Consider the following 23,422-nt stretch of genomic DNA (forward strand, 5'->3'; position numbering starts at 1 on the left):
TTTTGATTTCCGGGAAATAGTTTCCATGAAAAGGGACATTTCTGGAGTGATCGAAAAACCGATTAGAGATTAAAGTCTTATTCAAATGAAAGAACTCTACGGAGACTATTTCAGGCTGAATCGTCCGCATGTAATTTCGCAGGCAAGGGAGTTTACAGCGAGGATGGAACTGACTGGAGGGAATTTGACAGAGGGGGGGTGCGTTTCACGTCAAATGAAATTTCCATGGAGGGCTTTTCCCTGAGAGGGAGGGGTATATTTCATAGAGGATGAGCTGGATTTGCTGGTATTAAAAAATGAACAGAAATTATTCCATATATGAAGGGTTGCCCCCTCCTCAGTACCTTACTCTTTATTTATTATTGACAGTATGTCCCAAATTTTTAAGAGCGTGTTCTGAAAGACGAGGGTCGTTTAACAATAACAGGAAGCTTTTTTAACAGTGCTGACAGCTTTAGTGTATTAAGGAGGAGGCAACTCTTCATTTACGGAATAAATCTGCCAAAAGTGATATGCAATTTTATTTTTTTCATGTACGGTGAGCCAAATTCGAGCCTTTATTAGTTGAAAAACGTTCAAAAATTATATACAAAAAAACTTTTACTGAAAGTAAGGAGCGACTTTAAAACTTAAAACAAACAGAAATTATTCCGTATATGAAAGGGGCTGTCCCAACTTAAGCGTAAACAGCAAAGAGTTGAGGAGGGGGCCCGAACCTTTCATATACGGAATAATTTCTGTTCGTTTTAAGCTTTAATATTGCTCCTTGCTTTCAGTGAAAAAAAAACTTGTTTTTTTATTTAATAGCTAAAAAGACAATACTATTTCTAGGTCTTTCCGTCCGGCCGCATTAGTATGTATTTTAGTCATGGGCTTTATTATAGGCAGCGCATTAGCATTACTTAAGTAAGAAGTGATATGGGCACAATAGGTTAGTTATTTAATTATTTTTGTTTATTTTTTTAATTTTTTTTACTAAGGCACTTCGTAAATTAGGAGTTGCTTACTATTTCCAGATTTCACCAGCTACCCATTTAGAGCTGGGTCTACCCATGCTGAGTTTAAAGGGTTACGCCACTAGCTCTCGTCCCCAATTAAAATAATTAGCTACGACAGGGATCGAACCCGTTTCCTTCGGACAAAGAATTTTCGAACCAGTGCGCCAACCACTTAGCCAGGACGGCGTTTAAAGGAGTGTGCGGAAATGTAAAACCCAAGATTAATGAGCAGTAAAAGAAAAAAGAACTTGTTTGAAACTAATAAAATGAAACTTTTTGAGCAATACGGTGTTAAAGGAGTGTTTAAAAATATAAAACCAGACCTAATAAGCAATAAAAGGAGAAAGAGCGTATGTGAAATTAATAAAATAAAGTCTTTTGACCAACATAGCATAAAAGGAGTGTACGAAAATGTAAAAAACAGATTAATGAGTAGCAAAACACAAAGATTTTATTGGAAATTAATATAGTGAAGTCTTTTGACCAACATAGTGTTAAAGGAAAGCATGAAAGTGTAAAACAAGGCTAATGAGCAATAAAAGAAAAAGAAGAACATGGACAGCCCCAAAGTGCAGAAGGGTCCTGACACAGTAGGATATAATCTCACCAGCTTCTTTTCTTAATGTTAAAGTTTAGGGCGGTGAATCCCAAAAATGCAAATCTGTCCGTTTGCCCCTTACGAAACATAAACATCTTCAAAAAGATAAAAATAAATATGTAAAAGTTGAATTAAAAAAAGAAATGTTAAATTAAGAGTTGGAAATACAAAAAAACCTGCAGTTAAAACTTAAAAAAAAAACTGGTGCTAAAATCATGAAATTACAGAAAAGAAGTAGTTAAAACTTAATAAATGGAAACAAGGTTAAAACGCTGATTAATGGTAAAATTATACGCCAAAAAGGCGTATACTAAAGAATGTCGAAGAGCACGACCGGCCCCAAACCCCATTAGCAAGAAATATAGCATAGCAAGAAATATTGTATATAGAACATAAATTTTACGAATATTTTCCACTACTTATTCTTATTAAGAATTTAATTTTTTCCAATCTTGAAAAATGAAATTTTCAAGTTTTATTTTATCTTTGTCTTTCCACCGTTTTGTTATTTCTTTCATCTTAGTCTAGGCCTAGTTTTTAGTTTTCCGAAAATACATCATAGCCGCAAACCAATAAAATAAAAACGAACTTCATACCACGAAGCTTTAGTTAAATTTTTACTACTGCGTCTCGTCTAGGCCTAGTTTTTCAGTTTTCCGAAAATCCACCATAGCCGCAAACCAATCAAATCAAAGCAAACTTCTTACTACGGAACTTTAGTTAAGTTTTTACTACTACGTCTCAGCTTATAATACGCAACAGACTTTGCATCTACTCTATTTCCACACCCTTTCTGTACAGAGGGACATTGTGTTTTTGGCAACCATGTTTCTGTGTTTTACATTGCCAGTGGTAAAATCAGCCAAATCGGTATTTACTTACGTGCGTCAAAATTAGCCTAAAACTTTACTGGAAGAGCGTGTAAAATATTCGTTTGTCTGGAAAATTACAACTGTAATATATAAAAAATACTTCTTCTAAAATGTCCCCGGTGATCTTACAATTTGTAATTTCGCTCATTCTATTAATACTGTGACACTGTGTTTTTGGCAACCATGTTTCTGTGTTTTATATTGCCAGTGGTAAAATCAGCCAAATCGGTATTTACTTACGTGCGTCAAAATTAGCCTAAAACTTTACTGGAAGAGCATGTAAAATATTCGTTTATCTGGACAATTACAACTGTAATATATAAAATTACTTCTTCTAAAATGTCCCCGATGATCTTACAATTTGCAATTTCGCTCATTCTATTAATACTGTGACACTGTGTTTTTGGCAACCATGTTTCTGTGTTTTATATTGCCAGTGGTAAAATCAGCCAAATCGGTATTTACTTACGTGCGTCAAAATTAGCCTAAAACTTTACTGGAAGAGCATGTAAAATATTCGTTTATCTGGACAATTACAACTGTAATATATAAAAAATACTTCTTCTAAAATGTCCCGGGTGAACTTTACAATTTGTAATTTCGCTCATTCTATTAAAATGATATTGTTCTGCCCTAATTTTTTATGAGTGATTTTATTGAATGTACCAGCTGTCAGACAAAAGCTCCTTAAATGGATTTTCTGCCATCATGACAACCATCTTAGCGTACTCATTATTTTAAACACAAAAAGATGTATTACTGAATGTAATTACTACTTGTATTTTACTCCATTATGTGTAACAAGTACCTACTGTCTGCCACTAAAATTAAATTATTCCGCTTTTTTGTTTATTGTTAATAAAGAAATGCTTTTTGAGACCCATGTGATATCATAATAACTAAAATTGTTTTGGTAATAAGCACGCTTGTTATACTGTTAATCTTACATTTTTTACATGTCATATGTTACTTTTATGTACCTTTTTTGGTTAAATCTGGTAACTCCTGGTGGTAGAAATATAGCGTATTGTCTGGTACGAAAAAAGTTTGTACCAAAAGGCCTTCATAAGCGATATTAAGAAATGGTGCATTTACATAACCCTGTGTGTAGCCACTTATACGCTAATAAGCGCATACAGGGTTGCCACTTGAACAAGGCAATGATACCAACCGAAACCACTGAAAAGTACCATTCCAAAAAATAAGTACTACCTTCCAAAAATTTCTCTCCTGTTGCACTTCGTTGAACACGTGCACATAAATCTTGTAAAATACCGTTTACTATGCATTAATTTGTTTTCTTTTTATTTCCTGCCTCTGTTTGAAATCAGTTTGTTTGAATCATTCCCCCTCTACACCCCCTCTCCTTGATTTTGAAATTACTCATTTTTGTATTTATATTGAGTCGCTCATTTTGGGGGTTTTCAGGGGAAAAAAGGAATATTGTCCCTCATTCTAGATCTTGAGAAAGGAAATTTGTCCCGTTCTCTATATTTTTGTGAGTTATGTCCCTAAAAAATATTAATCATGGAAAGTTTATAATATATGCCCCAATTTTTTTTTTGACAAAAAATTGCCAAATGACGCTAAGAATTTTACTTAAAAGAGCCAAGGCAGAATTCATTTACGTGCATATTTAATGTTTATCTAAGATATATTGGTGCTTGGAGAACGCACCATTAACTCTGGAAAATATATTAAACAACTTCAGGAAGGAGAGGGGGAATAATGCTCAATTTGGAAACCCTGTAGTATACATTTTTCATTAGTTATGGGATGAAATGCACAAATGGTGACCAAGTGTGTAACTTCTTGGTTTAGTCGATTTATGCCCAAAAACGCGTTTTTCCCAGACTTCTCTTTTTCTTGTTTCAAAATTATGAAGTTTTCAGGGCAATATCAGATTTTGTCAGTTTTGCTGCGTTGAAACACAAAAATAAATAAGCAAAACTAATTCAGTAAAATTGACAATGTTTTTCATCCTTAGAATTTGAAACATTGAATTTGATTCCCTAGGACCATTATACCTTCAAAGAATATTTACATTTTCTTAAGCTGTTTGCTGCCACAATTTTTTTAGCTTTTTCTTCGCTGGTCTATCTCCCTGTTTTTGTTTTTTTTTTTTATTTGGCGCCCTGAACTGCCAAATCTTAAATATAAACAAAAATTATTTTTTGATTCTCTCTTAGCATTTCAAACGTTCTATTGAATCTATTGAATTGAACTCCTCGTCTGTTGTTTACCCGGAAAGTGGAGTCTATTCCATATTCTCCTCCCAAATCAGCCCATAAATGGGCTAACAGACACTTACAATTTCACCTATAAGATCCGCGATAAAAGTCCTTTGACTAGCATATTTAGTGTTTTTTTAGGAAACTTTAGTCATTGAAAGATATCCCATTGGCTTCAGAAAATACAGAAGACAACATCAAGGGGAGGGGGGTCAATGTTCACTTTGGGGACCCTTTGCTATACACCCTGCATCGGTTATGGGGGGTGAAGGTTTCCGGTGCACGAAAATTGACCTACTGCGCCGCCTCTTGCCAATCAATTAAAGTACCAAGGGCATTAAAATAAACTCTTTTGACCCTTTGACCCATGTTTGTTTAATTCATTCCTGAAAAACTGCAATTTTCCAAGATTTTCTGTTTGGTTGTTTCAAAATTATGAAGTTTCTGGGGCAGTATGAAATGTTTGTCAGTGTTGCCACGTTGAAACATAAAAGTAAATAAGCAAAAATATTTCGATAAATCCAGCTATGGTTTTCATTTGCATAAATTCAAACATTAACAAGCTAGTCATTTTCAACGGGCAGAATACCTTCAAAGAATTAAGCTTTTTAGTACTAAGTGTTCTTAGCTTATTTTCCTAATTTTTCATTCCCATTTTGTTATTATTTGGTGCCCACTACTACTAAAAACAGGATATGAAGATATTTTCATCAAAAATTTGTTTCCTGATTTCTTTTACTTTTAAGATATGTGTGGCTCTTTAAGTTTTGGCTTAACCAATGCACACTGTGAGGCTACATTTTTGAAGTCCTTGGAACTCGAAGCTGGAATTCCCCGCAAACTGCAAAATTTTCAACAAAAAAAAGCTCCTTTTGATTCTGTCTTAGCATTTCAAGCATTCAATTGTATCCATTTAATTGGCCTCGTCTGTTGTTTACCCGGAAAGTGGAGTCCTCATTAACGATTACTGTATTTCGGGTCATAAAACACTCAGCGAAGCAAAACTTTAAACCACATTTTGTACTTCGTAAAGGATCACTTCTTTTCTTATTCGTCTCGCACCAGAAAATTCAAAACTAGCGGTTTTTTTACAAAAGTTTCTGCTTTATCTTCTTGCAAAGAAAATTGAAATTCGAATGAAATTTGAATTCAATTGAGATTCTTGTCAATGATGCCTAGTTGAAACATGAAAATAAAGAAGCAAAAACATTCCGGGAAATCCGACAATACTTTTCATTCGCATAAATTTTAATTAAGTTCTTTTTTCTTTTTTTTCTGAAAAAAGTATTTACACTTTACAGTGTTAAAGTGTTAACACTTTGTGTAAACAATGAGCAAAATTTATAAATTAAAGACGTTTTCTCTTGGGCTGGAGGGTGGGGGGTCATGTTACCCTCAAAGTCCTAGCTATTGGGCCTTTCAACTATGCTGCTCGAAATTTCGATTGGACGATTTTTTGAAAAAAAGGGACATTTAAGTTCTTTTTTCTTTTATTGCTCATTACGCTTGTTTTTTTTTTAATATTTTAGTCCTCATCTCCTAGACACTATACTATCAAACGATTCGGAGACAGATCTACGAATTTTGAATTTGAAATGAAATTTGATTAAAGAATGAAATCCTTATGCCCATTTTGTTGGAAGTTGAGGGAATTACTTTGCCACCAACGCAGTCATCCGTTTTGTTGTTGTTACATCGGACTAACAACGCGTCTTCGCGGCTAGGATTTTTCCGTTAAGATTTTTGCTGCAGCTGGGTTCGAACTCGGGTCCCCGCATTATCAAGCTGTGATCAAACCCACCACGCCACCCCAAAACAAATCAATTGTCTAATTGTTTCAAATTCGTATTTTCTGCCTTCAAAGATTCATTGTATGTTTTAATTCCAGTGGCGTCATTTGGGGGTATTTTCATTGAAAAACGTTTTTTGGTATTTTTAATGACAAGAATAGAAAAAACAATAAAATTACCCCCAGAATTTGACAAAATACAATTTGCCCTCCCCCCACCTCTCTAGTTTTCATAAATTCGCCCCTCTAATTAATTCACAAAACATGTTTACTTTCTCCTTCAAATAGCTATTAAACTGTGTTTTTCAAGAATAGACGAAAAAAATAATATACGGTAGAAAATAGAACTAGTTATAACAACGAAAATGACAATTTTGATACCATAAGAAGGATTAAGAAAATAAAAGAATGATCCAAAAAGGAAAAAGAAGCTGACGCCACAACGAATGGGTACTAGTGAGGATGAATCTTTATTTAATGGCACAGTATCAAGGAAAAACTATCAAGATCTACAAAACCAAGACATAACCAGTGGAATAGCCGAGCGCTGGCAGGATCGTGGCTGTTACTAGTACTACTACTACGTTTACTGCTACTATTACTACTACTACTGCTACTACTACTACTATTAGTACTGCTACTGCTACTACTACTAATATTAGCCTACTGCTACCAATATTTTTATGTTTAATAACAATAATTAACAAAAAACTTAACATAAACACATCCACTCCAAATGTCAGAGCATGATATGGAGGAGGGATAACCAAATAAATAAAAAACAAAAACTTAACAAATAGCCAAGGGCTGGCAGGATCGTGACTATTACTAGTACTACTACTTCTGCTGCTACTACTACTAATAAAAATCCTACCATTACTACTACTACTATTATTACCACTGCTACTACTATCACAACTGCTAATACTACATCAACTTGGCTGTGTAAATAAGAAAGTCGGTATGTGACATATCAGTCAAAAATGAGTTATACGTCGATTCCATTAATATCAGGCACCGTCTGATTGATTGGATTAATCAGAATACACGTATACACTTTCGTTTTAAAAATATTCTCAATTTTATAATTCACTCAAAACGCATCACGACCAAATCTCGATCAGTTTTGCCGACTAAACAGTGTTACATGCACGTCTCTTCCACAGCCACAAAGATCGTCACATAAGGCTCACCATGAGATGGCCGGAAAGGCGTGATCGAGGCTCAAGAGAGATATGAAGACATATTTTCCAAAACAATATTTTTGCTTCTCCTGAGCATTTTAGAATAGGTCACTTAAAGCCTTTCGTAATTCCGCAGCCGAAATGCTGCTACTACTGCTACTACTACTACTACTACTACTACTACTACTACTACTACTACTACTACTACTACTACTACTACTACTACTACTACTACTACTGCTACTACTACTACTACTACTGCTACTACTACTACTACTACTACTACTACTACTACTACTACTACTACTACTACTACTACTACTACTACTACTACTACTACTACTGCCGCTGCTACTACTTCGACTACTACTACTACTAGTACAACTACTACTACTACTACTACTACTACTACTACTACTACGACTATTACTACTACTACTACTACGACTATTACTACTAATGCTACTACTACTACTACTACTGCTACTACTACTACTACTACTACTACTACTACTACTACTACTACTACTACTACTACTACTGCCGCTGCTACTACTTCGACTACTACTACTACTAGTACAACTACTACTACTACTACTACTACTACTACTACTACGACTATTACTACTACTACTACTACGACTATTACTACTAATGTTACTGCTACTACTACTACTGCTACTACTACTACTACTACTACTACTACTACTACTACTACTACTACTACTACTACTACTACTACTACTACCACTACTACTACTACTACAACTACTACTGCTACTACTACTACTACTACTACTACTACTACTACTACTACTACTACTATTACCGCTATTACTACGACTACTGCTACTACTAATAATACTAGCACTACTACTGCTACTTCTACTGCTACTACTACTACTACTACTACTACTACTACTACTACTACTACTACTACTACTACAACTGCAACGACTAAAAACCAAGCGCCGTTCAAAGCCACCCGAGGCCAATACAGAACAAAATCCTGTCATTTTCTTCGTTAAACGTACCTAGAATATCGCGTATGGGACACTTATAAAAGTAGAAACTGCCACTATTGTCGGAAAGAAAAATCCCATACCAGCTCCATCTGGTGTTGCTTGACCCGAAACTGCTGCATTCTTGTCAATTCAGGTACTTTAAAATACAGAGGAGGGTAAAGAAATCAAGATTATGTCCCTAGTAGGCTAAACGGCTTAAAGTCAACTAGCCTACATAACCTGGAAAGGTTTTGTGAAGCCATCTTAGGCCTACTTTGTGTAGACTGGACTTGTCTTAAATCTTGAAAATCAAAATTACTGATTAATTATCACTTTAACAGAGATTTCTACTTTAAAGCATATTGCATTCTAGATTAATCTCGAATATCCAATTTTCTTTTAAATTTTCCACTTTTTCAATGAATTGGTGCTACATTATCATGGACTACCACGCTACATATGTTAACATGTGTAGAAGGCCACCCGTAGAAGGAGAATGCCTTGCGACAGAACTGCAATCTTCAGAGTTCCTAGTAACGGCTTCAACCAGATCGTAATGATCAAGTGCAAATATTGGCTGTAACAGTAAATTTAATTAATAAAAGCACAATTATACTATAAAAGAAACAACAGAAGGCAGACACAATGAGTGAACATACGTTATCAATCAAGTATCGTCAGGTAGATATTGCCAGTCTGACTTCACTATCAACAGATTTTTCTGAATGAAATTTCATCAAATTTCAAAATATATCCAGAAATTCAGAATGTATTCAAAGAATTCTGAACATCGTCAAACCGAAACGGTGTGTATGGATTTTTTTTTTAAGAAAATGGATGTCTATAAAATTGAATCAGATTTATATCTCTTTCAGTTCTAGATTTTCTGTTGAATTAGCCTTCATTGGTGTAAGATTTTCTAAATAGTAGTATTCGTTTCTTTTTGTAACGATGCGTATGTCTAAGGTTAGAAGCTTTGTCTTTCGTTTTTACTTTTGTTTTAAGTGTTTCTTTTTCTATTTTTATACTCCTCTTACTGCATTTTCTATGTATAAAAGGTTTATATAGATTATTTTATAAGTCATATTTAGCAGAAATTTCCTAAAAGAGTACAGGGTAGTATATGACAAAAAAAAAATTCAAAATTTTTATCACGCTTGAGGGCTCCTAAGTTCCCTAGACTGTATCAACAATTTAGTTGATATACACGGTATTTAGACTCAGGAGCCAAAGACGGGGTCAGCTTTACGGGTCAAACTATGGCTGTATCAATTTTAAAATGCTCAAATTTTTATTACCTGTGTTATAGTTGCTAATTACGTTAATTACATTATGAATCCCATGTAGTAGCTTAATGTAAAAAGAAGAAATGTTGTTCGGTAAAGCATACGAGTAGAAATTTACTCAGCATATAGCCAGTCTTAATTTGTAATTTGCACTCAAGGATCATCTAACTGCATTATCAATAGTTATAATAATTAATGTTTAATTTTTCACTCTAATAAAAGGACAAGTGACCATTTGAAAAAGTCATAGGAATGAAATGGGAGATTTAACATGTAACCCACCTGTTGCACAAATTTCTCACGACTTACTTGAAAAGCACTTCAAAAAGTAAAAATCGCATTCAAAGATCTTGACAGGGTCATTTGTCAAGTCATACCATTTCATTGATTTGTACGTGCACAGTCTTGACGCGCATTTGATGCATGAAGTTGGTTCTTTTCTGGTGAATCCGGGTAAAAACGCGCTCCTTTTGGGTGTGTGTGGTCAAGTTAGTTGATTAATTGATGGTTTTTTGTTTGACTAGTATGGGTGAATATTTTCAATGCCGAAAACTGGAAGAGGGATAGAATGGACGTCGGCTTTAGTAGCCCTAGTTATAGTTTGTTCCATCTGTCGTACATAACAGATGTATTAAAGTACCAATAACATCAAAATAAAACCCTTTTTACCTCCCTGGACCAATCTTAGACCTATTTATACCTGAAAACAATGATGGATCCAGCCCCCCCCAAGATTGTTGTGGCGCCCGCCTATCCTGTTTTTTTATCCTGTCCTCTTTAAAATAAATTTGTCATTTTGGTCAATTAGTTGCACCTTTGTCACATCCCCCCTCAGAATTTGCTCATTGGCGCCTTTGTCACATTGGGCCTCCCCCAAGATTTTCCTCTAGATCCACCCCTGCCTGAAAACTACAGCTTTCTAAGATTTCTCTTTCGGCTGTTTAAAAACTGGTATAATATTTTTGTCAGTGTTCCCACATTCACCGTGAAGGAGAATAAGCATAATTAATTTGACAATTAGACAGATTAAGAAGGTGCAATCTTCCTTTGATGGTGTAGTTGTTGTTAGAAATCAACAGATTGTTAATGTTTGAAAGATTATGAGAAAACAACGTTGACAGATATAACTGAATAGTTTTGCTTATTAATTTCAAAGGTTTAACGTTACAGGTATTGTAACATTACAACTATTTTCTAATAAGGAAATAATTTGCTAACAGTTTTTGTCCATGAAAATTCAACATTAGCAATCAGTTCATTCCGAAACAATTACATCTTTAAACAAAAGCCACATCTTCTAAAGGTGTTTGCTGGCACAAATTTTGGCTCAGTTTTTGGTGAATTTTTGCCAACGTTACTTAGCGCCCTACAACTAATAAGAACTACGTAACTTCATATGGAGATTAATTCTATTGAAAATTAATTTCCTACTTTTTGCTAAGTTTTTAAGATGTATCTAGCTAAGGAAGTAATTAACTGTCCACTTTAACAGTTCACACTATCAGATTTCTTTTCACTGCCGTAGGTACTTCTAAATTTTCGATTAGTCGTTTGTAGGGATTATCTACTCCCATAGTATATAAGCTCCATCTCCAAAAAAAACAATATTTTTCAGAAAAAAAAACAATTGCTTTACCTGCATTAAAGTTTAAACACTTGCAAAGTGTTTAGGAGGCAATTCCTTAAGTACGAAAGATGTAAAAAAAACTGCATTTTATTCCCTATGGTTATCCTAGCCAAGTAGATTGGTGCGGTGGATTCAGGAGCATTTGTCCGAGAGGGCGAGGGTTCGAATCCTAGTGTACCCAATTAATCGGTTTGGGACGAGGGTTAGTGGCGTGACTCTGTAAGCTCTTCCAAAGTCAACTCAGCTCTAAATAAGTACCTGGAGAACTCTGGGAAGGTAAACAGGAAGGGTGTGCAAAAGCACAGGAAGACTGGCCCTCATCCCCCAATTGCACTTCCTGGCTGAAGGGCCTTGAGACGGACATAAGCTCCGCCATTTCGGACCTTAAGAGTCTAGTGCATCTTATACTTTTTGTTTTACTCCTAGACCCATCTTTGACCTATTAATGCCTGAAAACCATAATTTCTTAGATTTTTTTTTATTTTTTTCAAAATTATAAAGTTTTCAGGGCAGTATCATATCTTCGTCTAGCTGGCTTGGTGCTGCAGTGACATGCTTCAGTAGTAGTAGCAGTGTCATATTTTGTCAGTAATGTAACGTTAAGCCTTGAAAATAAAACAGCAAAACTAATTAGATAAATCTGACAATTTTTTTCCTCGTAAACTTTCACTCACTTACAATTTATTGATTCTAAAGACAAGTAAACTTTTAGAGGAAAGTTATACCTTAATCTGTACCTTTAATATTAGTCTGTTTTTTTGTGGCTGCTTTCTTATTCTTTTTTTTTTGCTTATTTTTCAACCCGTTTGTGTGTTATAATTAAATAAAAAAAAACAAGTTTTTTTAAATGAAATTAAGGAGCAACTTTAAAACTTAAAACGAACAGAATTTATTCCGTACATGAAAGGGTTCTCCCCTCCTCAACGCCTCGCTCTTTACGCTAAAGTTTGACCCTTTCTCACAACTCTACTTTCTAAAACAATAAAACAATTTACTGTAAAGAGTTGGGCGTTGAGGAGGGGACAACCCCTTTCATATACTGAATAATTTCGGTTCGTCTTAAGTTTTAATGTCGCTCCTTTGTCATGCGATTCTTTTGATGTAACTATTGGTATCGACATTCCATTTTTTAGAGTTTTGGTTACTATTGAGCCGGGTCGCTCCTTACTACAGTTCGTTACCAGAAACTCTTTGATTTTGATGTCAGCTGCAATAATAAATTTTCTAAATAGCAATGGTCGTTTTTTAACATGTACGTGTACGTGTGCGTGTACGTGTACGTGTTTCCCGTTAGAAGCTTTTTCATTCGTTTTCATTTTTGTTTTAAGTGTTTCTTTTTCCAACACAAAACTGTGTAGTAGCCACAATAGCTAAGGATAATTTGACTAAATTTGGCAAAATATGGAGACAGCAGTCATCCTGGTACATTCTTTTTTTAATGGCAACGTTCTGAAAAGAAATTTCTGTTTCCAATTGGTACAGCTTCCTCTGTTACAGAATTCAGTAGTACACAATGGTGAAAATAATAATTAGTTGGATGAGTGATGATAGTCCAAGAGAATTTAGAAAGGTTTGTCAAAATGCGGTAACTAGAACTTCTAATTTTCAACCTAATTCAACCTAATTTTCAACCATAAAAACCTCCAATGCCCCGCGGTATAACTTGAAATCTATGCCCCCAAGCTCTGGTGGTTTGTATCAACCCCAAAAGCTTTGTTATATTATCTTTGGACTATTTTGTATAAAATGACTGTTTCAAAATTTTCATTCGATCTATTTCGGGAAAAACGACGTGTTGGGGGAGAGGGGGTAGCTGCCTTCTCATCACTTTTACTATTAAAAGGGGACTAGAAATTCAGATTACCAGTCCAATGAGTCCCCTCCGAAGTATATACAACCACCCTTTCTATAAAAAAAAAACTTAATTGTCTCCAGGGGATAACTTTAAACCCTTGCCCTGACAGCTGTGGGGACGGAGGTGTCTTCCTAAGAGACATAATTTCCAGACCCTTCAAATACAATGAAAAAAATACCTATTCCCAAATTTTAATTGGATGTGTTGGGGGAAATGATAAGTGTGGAGGGTGCTGGCTGCTCTCAAATCGATTTTGGCTCTTAAAAAGGGCACTATAACCTTCAATTTCAAATCAAACGAGCCCAGTCTGAAGTTTATACGACCATCCATTCCATAGAAACCTTATATGACCCAGGCATGACTTACAACCCTATCCCCAGGGCACTGGGTAGGTGGGGGGTTGTGTCAACCCTAGAGGCATTGTTATGTATTCTTTGGACTATTTTGAGTAAAACAGCTATCTCACAATTTTAATCAAATTCGTTTATTGAAGAGGAGTAGTTAGTGGGAGTGAAAGGGGCTTGTTCTCCTCCATCACTTTTGACTCTTAAAAGGAAACTAGAACTTCCAATTTTCAAACAATTGAGCCTCATCTAAAGTTTATACAACCATTCCTTTCATAAGAACCTTAGATGCCCCCTGGACGTAACTTGCAACCCTTGCCCCCAGGCTTTGGGGGTTTATTTCAACCCCAGAAGCCTGGTTGTATGATAGTAAGACTGTTTTGAATAAAATGACTATCTCAAAATTTCTATTAGATGCCTTTCGGGACAATGAGACGTGTTTGTGTGTGGGGAGGGGAGGGTAGCTGTCCTCCCATCACTTTGTCTCTTAAAAGGGCACTAGAACTTCTGATTACCAATCTAATAAGTCCCCTTCGAAGTTTATATGACCAAGTTTTCTATAAAAGTCTTATATGCCCCTAGGGTATAACTTGAAGCCTTTTCCAGGCCTTTCAACTACGTTGAACAAAATGACTTTATCAAAATGTTGATCGGAAGTGTCTAGGAAAATGATGGGCGTGGCGGGGGAGTCTTCACCATCCAATCATATTCGACTAATAAGAATGGCACTAGACCTTTCAATTTCTAATTGAATGAGCCCTTTTTGAAGTTTCGACGATAATGCTTTCTATTAAAACCTTATATGCCTACAGGGCATAACTTACAACCTTTGCCCCGAGGGATGTGGGGCGGGGGTTGTCATCCTCAACAACATAATTTTCAGACCTTTCAACTACGTTGAACAAGATAATTATCTAAAAAATATTGATTAGATATGTTTGGGGAAATGGTGGGTGTGGGAGAGGGGTTAGTTGTCCTCCAATTACTTTCGACTATTAAAAAGGGCATTAGCCCTTTCAATTTCCAATTGGTTAAGCTCTTTTTGATGTTTCTTCGATAACTCCTCTGATACGAAGGGTCGTGGCCAAAGACAAATAAAACTAAAAAAAAATAAATAATTAACACATTGTGCCAACATTGTTCTTTGTTTCGGCAGCACTATTGCGATGCCTATGATATGGTTACATCGTGCTTTAGCTTTGGACCTCTAAATTACAACATGTTATTAACAAGCTCTGGAACCCTTTCATATGTAAACCTGGGTAAAAATTAAACATTGTTTGCCAACTTAGTGGGCTGCATTATGGTTTGGGATAGCCATACAATAATTTTACCGACCTTTGATAATTAAATGCTAAATTATGTATGATAACTCACAAAATATTTCCCGAATATTTTTGGGAAATATGGGGAAATATCGTTAGCCAGTTTATTTGAAATACTTTTTCAGAAATATGTTGCATAAACTACAAAAAATAATTTTTGTTGGTTTTAAGTTTAAGCTTTGCTCCTTACTTTTATCAGAAAACTCTTTTTTTAAGTTAATCTTTGTTCGTTTTTAAGTTTTAAATATATACACAATAAACCTTATAAAAAGACCTTTTTCCAACTTAGGTCAAGAAACTATAGAAGTCAACACGAGTTTTTGCTAAAATGGGTTATTAAATGGGGTATTATAGGTTTTACTTCGTGTCTCTCTCAAGCTTCCCTATAAATAATCCGACATTCTATCATAGGCAGCGCAATAGCGCTGCCTAAGTAAAGAACGATGTTGGCACAATGTGTTATTTATTATTTTTTTTTTGTCTTAGACCAGAGCACTTCTTATTGAAGGAGTTATCGTAGAAACTTCAAAAAGGACTCATTCGATTGGAAATTGAAACGGTTAGTGCCCTTTTTAATAGTCGAAGGTGATTGGAGCCCACCCTTTCCCCAAACACATCCAATCAATGTTTTGAGATAGCCATTTTGTTCAACGTAGTTGAAAGGTCCGAAAATTATGTCTTTGAGGATGACAACCCCCCCCCCAAAGCCCTCAGGGCGAAGGTTACAAGTTACGCCCTGAGGCATATAAGGTTTTTATAGAAAGTGCTTTTGTATAAACTTAAAAAAGGGCTCATTCGATTGAAAATTGAGAGGGCTTGTGCCCCTTTTGATAGTCGAAAGTAATCGGAAGGTGAAAGCCCATCCCCCCAACACCCATCTTTCTCCATAAAACTTCCGATCAAATGTTTTATATAGCCATTTTGTTCAACGTAGTTGAGAAGTCTCGATATTAGGTCCTTGAAGATGACATCCTCCCAAAGCCCTCAGGACAAGGACTGTAAGTTATGCCCTTGGGGCATATAAGGTTTTTGTAGTAAGTGTTGTCTTTGAAACTGCAGAAAAGGCTCATTAGATTGGAAATTGAGAGGACTAGTGCCTTTGATATCAGTCGAAAGTGATCGGAGGACAAATGCTTCCCCCCACCATGCCCATCATCTCCTAAAATACTTCAAATCAATATTTTGAGATGGCTATTTTGTTCAACATAGTTGAAAGTTCCGGAAATTATGTCATTGAGGATGACAAACTCCCCCCCCCCATTGCTCAGGGCAAGGGCTGTAGGTGATTCCCTGGGGGTATATAAGGTTTTCTATAAAAAGCGTGGTCATATAAAGCCAATAGGGGGTTCATTGGATTTGTAATCAGAAGCTCTAGTGCCCTTTTTAAGGGTCAAAGTGATTGGAGGACAGCTACCCCCCCCCGCACACACGCGTCGTATTGTCCCGAAATTAATCTAGTAGACACTTTGAGATAGCCATTTTATTCAAAATAGTCAAAATATCATATAACAAGGCTTTAGGGTTGAAACAAACCCCCAGAGCCTCGGGGCAAAGGTTGTAAGTTATGCCCCAGGGACACTTAAGGTTTATATGGAAGGAATGGTTGCATAATCTTTAGAGGAGGCTCTTTTGTTTGAAAACTGGAAGTTTTAGTTCCTTTTAAGAGTTAAAAGTGATGAAGGGCAGCAAGCCCCCTCCCCACCTAACCCTCTTCACCAAACGAATCTGAATAAATTGTGAAATAGCGCTTTTGCTGAAAATAGCCCAAAGAACATATAACGATGCCTCTATGGTTGACACAACCCCCAGTGTCCAGGGGATAAACTCATGCCCTAGAGCCATATGAGGTTTTTATTAAATTGGTGGTCGTATAAACTTCACATAAACTTCAGAAATCAGCCCTCCCCCTCCCAGACTGATCATTTCCCCAAAGACGTCCAATCAAAATTTGGGGATAACAAAGTTGTTCGTTTTAGTCAACTGGTCTGGATATTATGTCTTTGGGGAAGACAATCCCACCCCCAGTGCTCTCAGGGTAAGAGTTGTAAGTTATGCCCCGGGCATATAAGGTTCTTATAGAAATAGTGGTCGTATATACTTCAGAGGGTACTCATTAAATTGATGATCTTAATTTCTAGTAGGCTACTCTTTTTAAGAGTCATAGTGATCTGACGGCAGCTACTCCCAACCCCAACATGTCGTGTTTTCCCGTCATTTTCGGACAGTCATTTTATTCCAAATATTCCAAAGATCATATAACAAGGCTTTTGCTCTGTTTTGTCCAAAACAGTCCAAAGAGCATATAATAATCCCTCTAGGATTGACACAACACCGCTGGCTCCCTTGGGTTAGGGTTGTAAGTTACACAATGAGAGCGTATAAAGCTTATATCGAAGGGTCTGTCGTATAACTTCAGATGGGGCTCGTTTGATTTGAAATTGGAAGCTCTAGTGTCCTTTTTAAGAGTCACTGTGACTTTAGAGCAGGTTCATATACAAAGGTTGGTCGTACTTGCTTTGGAGGGGACTGATTGGATTGTTAACCAGAGGTTTTAGTGCCTTTTTTAAGAGTCGAATTGATCAGAACGCTGTTAACCAGAGCCTAACGGTGAAGATTATAAGTTATGCCCCTGGGGCATTTAAGATTCTTATATAAAGGATGATTGTATAAAGTTTAGATATGGTTCATTTGGTTGAAATTGAATTTCTAGCTCTCTTTTAAAAGTAAACAGTGATAAAGGTCGACTAGCCCCCCCCCCACAACTACCCCTTTTTTCACCAAATGTCTAATTAAAATTGTACAATTGCAATTTTGTACAAATTGTGACAAAATTTGAACTAACCAGAAGACACTATGTGTATACTTTTGATACTATTTAACAGTTACAGTGACTACTGACGCTTAAGGGCATTAAGTTGAAACATTTATGGGGAGTTTCAATTAAACCTAAAAAGTATACGCATGCAAGTATTAATAGGGCAAAATAAGTAATGTCATAGGCAGAACTGCTCTGTCATAGCAAGCAATATCATTGATATTTTCAAGGAGCTAATTTGGTTGGAAATTCAAAGCTCCAGCACCCTTTATAATAGTCAAAAGTGATCGGGGGCAATCAGCCGTCCTATTTAGCTCATAATTTTCCAAACACTTCCAATCAAAATTTAATATAGCTATTTTGTTCAGTATAGCTGAGCAGTCTTGTAACTCTATCTCTATGGCTATTCCGTTGGTCAACCCCCCCCACAGTTATACAATTTGCCCTTTATGTTTAAAAACTAGATGTTGCCTTAAGATTAATTCGAAATACACTGTGTTAATGCTAATTGCCAACAAGGGATCTCAGCAGTATCCAAGGAAAGACACTTATGTTCAAAATTTCAGGGATACTCCTATTACTACTTCTGTTCTTGAGATTTAACCAAATCAAAAGAGTGTAAGTTTATCCAAGCTGTCAAAGAGCATAGATAGTTTTTTCGCAAATGGTTTCAAGTTTTCTATTTCAGGTCAACTAGAGGAGGTATGAGGCTAAACTAAACACTAGTATTTGTGTCCAATTTTGAAGAGGGTGTACGTTGTAAAAAATTGTTGAAAAATTTCCCAGCAAAAATTTCCAGCATACAAATAGCAGGCTAAGCTATAAATTCTTAAACAAAAACGGAATAGATTTAAACTGTTCTTTTATTTTTCCTGAAAAAACTATGTCAATATAAACAGAAGTTAATTAAGAAAACTTTTTCCATAAAATAAGTTTTCCCAAGAAAAGTAAAGAACTTCGTTAACCTAATTATGAGCAAAAATGAAATCAAATAATTTACCAAGCGTAAAACTACCACAAGTCAGCATCGATAAATAAATAAAACCAAAACGAAAGAAATTACAATAAATAACCGAGTCAAACTCAAAACGAGCAAAATTTAACATTAGTAGGGCTCAAAACCCCTATGTCCTCCCAAGGTCAGAATATTATCTGCACTTTACTGAAAAAAACACAAATGAATGTGCATTGTCAGTTTAATATGTATATGCTTATATTTATTCCTTAAAATGTTAATAATATTTGATTTACTAAAGTTATAAAAGTGAAAACATTTAAAAAATTTCACAACAAAAAAAAAACGGTGAAAAAAAAACAGATTAGTGGTGCCCATGCCAGAAGCTGTTTCCTTGTTCTTGAAGGTCTAGGGATGATGGCTGTAACCCACATGTATAGGGCCTACGACGATGGATATCCTAAGGGTAAAATTTTCATTTCGATCCGCTGCCATTTTCTAGGGGGTTTCGGGCTCTTTTTCGAAAAGCCTATGAATTAGTTTTTGTAATAGCATTTTACTATCAGAATTTATTGTAATAATGGTTACTATTCCTGAATCAGCTACAAATACTAATTTTTCTTATTTTGTCTAAATGACAGTCTTTTAAACTTTTGGTTACTATGGCCCGTGGTCTGCTCTTTACTAGACTGGAGCTACTGCTGCAAGCATGATTTGAAGCCTCGTCCCAATTTTAAGTCGGGCAAGAAAAAGTGGAAGGGGGTTGAAAATCTAATGATATTGATTGGATCAGGCTGATTTATACAGCAATTGTTTTGTTGTTTTTAGCCATATCACGCACACACACCCACCAATCCTCTAAATAATGTCCTACGTTTATGGCATATGTATCATTTCTTTTTGCATGTATCCTCAATTTAAATTTTTTGCGTTGCTTACTTTTTACGAAATTTGCTGTTTACTTTTGCTTATTTTATAACAAAGCATATTCCCGCCTAGGTTGTCACTAAGTTGACAACCATTATATACTGTATATTCTTTTCAGTGATGCAACTTCCCACAGAAAAAAAAGGCAAGATAAAGTATATAAGAAGTGTTTAGTCATTACTGAGCCATTATTCCCTTCAGAACGTCAAAATACTTCGTACACAATGTTCTGGCCATAACACCTTTTGTCAAATATACTCCTTTTTAGGGTTTTACTTGGAAATGGCAACTCTTTTCAGACATGCCACAAAACTTTCAAAAATTCTATTGAACCTTCCAATAAAAAAAGATAAAAGATTTTATTGATAAGTTTTTTATTTTGAAGGAGCCGGTGAAGCCAAATTTTTCTACATATATATATATATATATATATATATATATATATATATATATATATATATATATATATATATATATATATATATATATATATATTTATTCATTTATTCTGAAGCATGGGTGCTCCGAAAAGCAGATGAAAATTTACTAGATGTTTTCCAGAGAAATTGCCTGCGGATTGTTCTGGGTACCCGGCTGACTGACCGTATTTCAAACACTAGGCTGTACGAAAAATGTGGTTCAATCCCGCTTTCTAGGGCTATAATAAAAGAAAGGTTGAGATGGCTAGGCCACGTTCTACGGATGAAGGATGACAGATTACCGAAGATTGTCCTTTTTGGCCAACCGTCTGGGGCTACACGGAAAGCAGGTCGTCCTTGTCTGGGTTGGAAAGATGTCATAAATAAAGATTTAAAGGAAATGGGAACTTCCTGGGAGGGTTTAAAGAGGGAGGATTTAAATAGATTAGGTTGGAGGAGGAGCGTGCGTAGCTGTGTTGGCCTCAGGCGGCTTCATCATTCTGATGTTGTGCCAGACTGAATCAATGATTCAGGAAAAAAATGGTTCAATGCAATGGTTAGGCAAAATGGTTCAGCAAATGGTTCAGCAAAAGTCCAAGAAAAAAAGGGTTCAAATGGTTCATGTTGTCAAACAAAAACAATAAAAGGATACAGCATCAGACTCTACAGTCCCTATCGGCGGTGCTGATCTCCGTTTCTTGGCCCTTCAGCCAGGAAGTGCAATGGGGGGTTGGGGGCCAACCATCCTGTACAAGACAATTAAAACAATAGGACAATACAATTAAAGATCATGCAAAATCAATTTAAGGAGGGGCTGTGCCTACAACACTGTGAAGTGAAAGGGCCAACCATCCTGTACAAGACAATTAAAACAATAGGACAAGACAATTAAAGATCATGCAAAATCAATTTAAGGAGGGGCTGTGCCTACAACACTGTGAGTAGGAAGATCTAGGACATCGAATTTAGCACGTGTTTATTTAGCAATTTGAACTTAGCAAACCGTTTTAAAGCATTTCAGTTTCGTAGTCAAGCGTTTACGTTTCCAAACCTAACTATTTCAAAAAATACTAATAAAAAAAACAAAAATGTATAACAATATCTGACTAAAATTTACTTCATTCGGGTCTCTAAGAACAAGGTTTGTCCGAGGAACCTAACTTGAGAAACGTTAAAAATTATTACCCATAAACTGTAATTTGATGTTTCAGGGTCCCTCCCCCAAGAAAAACTTGCAACACCTGATGTTGCATACGCAACTTATCTTTGGTTTTGTCTACTCCCCTAATCAAATTAGTTTGCAGAGAAGGTTCCTTGAAAAATGAAAGCTTCAGGTTAAGTAGATTGACTGAGGAGGTTTCAAAAACTATTACCTGGAAATTCAGCGTAAATCTAGACTAATTTATTAAATTATGAAGCTAATTGACAGAAACTCTAGCTCAAGTATCGAGCAGTTTTCCTTTAAGTGGCAGAATCTAGTCATTTTATCTAAAATTTTAATTTATTCAGTAAGAAGCTAAATTTAGTCATTCTATTCCCTAAGAATAATGCTTGCTTAAGGAAGCCATCCTTGGAAAATGCGTAAATTATCGCCCAGAATTGCATATTTCATTCACATCACATTATTTCACACCTTAGATCTTCTTACAAGAGAACTAGCTAAATGAGAATGAAAATTAGCCTTCCACGATAAATTGTCCAAAGATAATTCTCTTTGAAAGGTAGAGACGATTCACTTTAAGGGTAAGTAAAGTGAACCGAGGGGACCTTAGTGGGAAAAACAAAATTTGGTTTTACCGATTCTTAGCGCGAAAAATTTGACTTTTTTTGTTTGTCAGCTTTATTTGTCATGAAAGAGTCTCCTTGAAAACGAAGCTTTTAGGGTAGGTAGACTGGACAAGGGGGATTGCAAAGAATGTACCCGAACATTCACATTTGAAATTCCAGATCACCTAACGTAAAAATTACCTGTAACGCTTCACATTATCCAGACTATGTAAATTCAGTTTTACCTAGTACCCTAAGAGCAAGATTTGTCCTGAAAACTCCTTTGGAAAAATTAAAATTTCAGGGTTTGTAGACTGGATCGAGGGGGGACACAAAATCTATTACCCTCAAATTCATATTCGATATTCCAGTACCTCTCCCCCCCCCCAAAAAAAAAAATTAATCGAGACACTTCACATTACCAGGGTAACATAAATCTCGTTGAATTTATTAAGCTAGTAAGCAAAGGATATGGGTAAGTTATAAGAGGGAAAACTGGCACTAGTATCGGCAAAAAAACACCAGCACCATCCATCGTTTAACGTTACTTGGCATTTCTTTTCAAGCTCTGTAATGGTGTTTTATTAATGGTGTTTTATTGTAATGGTGTTAATGGTATTTAATTTGAGAGAGGAGTAATTTTACCATTTCTGCATTTTTGTTGAGTGCATATAAGCATCAGACCATTAAGTCAAGCATTTGGGTCAGATCGTGAATGGATCAATAAACATTACGCGATCAATTAACAGGGGGCCTTTAAAGGAGGCCTACTACTTGAGGTATAATAATAGGCCTGCTTTCCTACAATAATATATTATAATAATCCTATAATAATAGGACTATTATAATAGGAGTTCTATAGTATTTAATTTAAGAAAGGATTAATTCTTTCTGAAACTGAGATCAGACGCTTATTATTACGCTAATTACGTTTCTTAGGGTACTTGTATGATATATCGACCACAGCTATACCATGTTAAGATAATAATTCTTACATGATAATAAGCAGAAAAATCATAGTTAATACATTTTGCATGCAGACCCGCCATATTTTACCCCTAAGCCCCCTGATATGCAAAATATATAGCCCAAATTATATATCTCCTATCTGTGCGTCTCAGTTGCTTCAACCCCTGTATTTGTAGATTGAATCAACTGTGACACAACAAAAACTGGAAAAAATTCGGGCTAGGGGGATTGGGGGTAAATCAGAGCGAGGCTGCATGCAAAATGTGTTAACTATGATTATTCTGCATATTATTAAGTAAGGAGTTTTTCTTAACATGGGTACTTGTTGTGGTAGATATATCATACAAGTACCTTTCTTAGCACCAAAAGTGTTAAGAAACGTCAAATACTAGATGGGATTGATGAGTTTTTCATCTAAAGTATTACCATTTTCCATTTTTGTAAGTTATCCATGCTC

General features: G+C 35.7%; 1 protein-coding gene across 1 annotated transcript in view; it reads left to right on the forward strand.

The window, feature by feature from the left end:
• LOC136039133 (polycomb protein Scm-like) overlaps positions 1–23,422 on the forward strand; it is a 155,367-nt gene that overhangs the window by 72,844 nt on the left and 59,101 nt on the right. The gene's annotated exons all lie outside the window — the stretch shown is intronic.

This window comes from Artemia franciscana, chromosome 19, assembly GCF_032884065.1.
Source record: "Artemia franciscana chromosome 19, ASM3288406v1, whole genome shotgun sequence".
NCBI lineage: Eukaryota > Metazoa > Arthropoda > Branchiopoda > Anostraca > Artemiidae > Artemia > Artemia franciscana.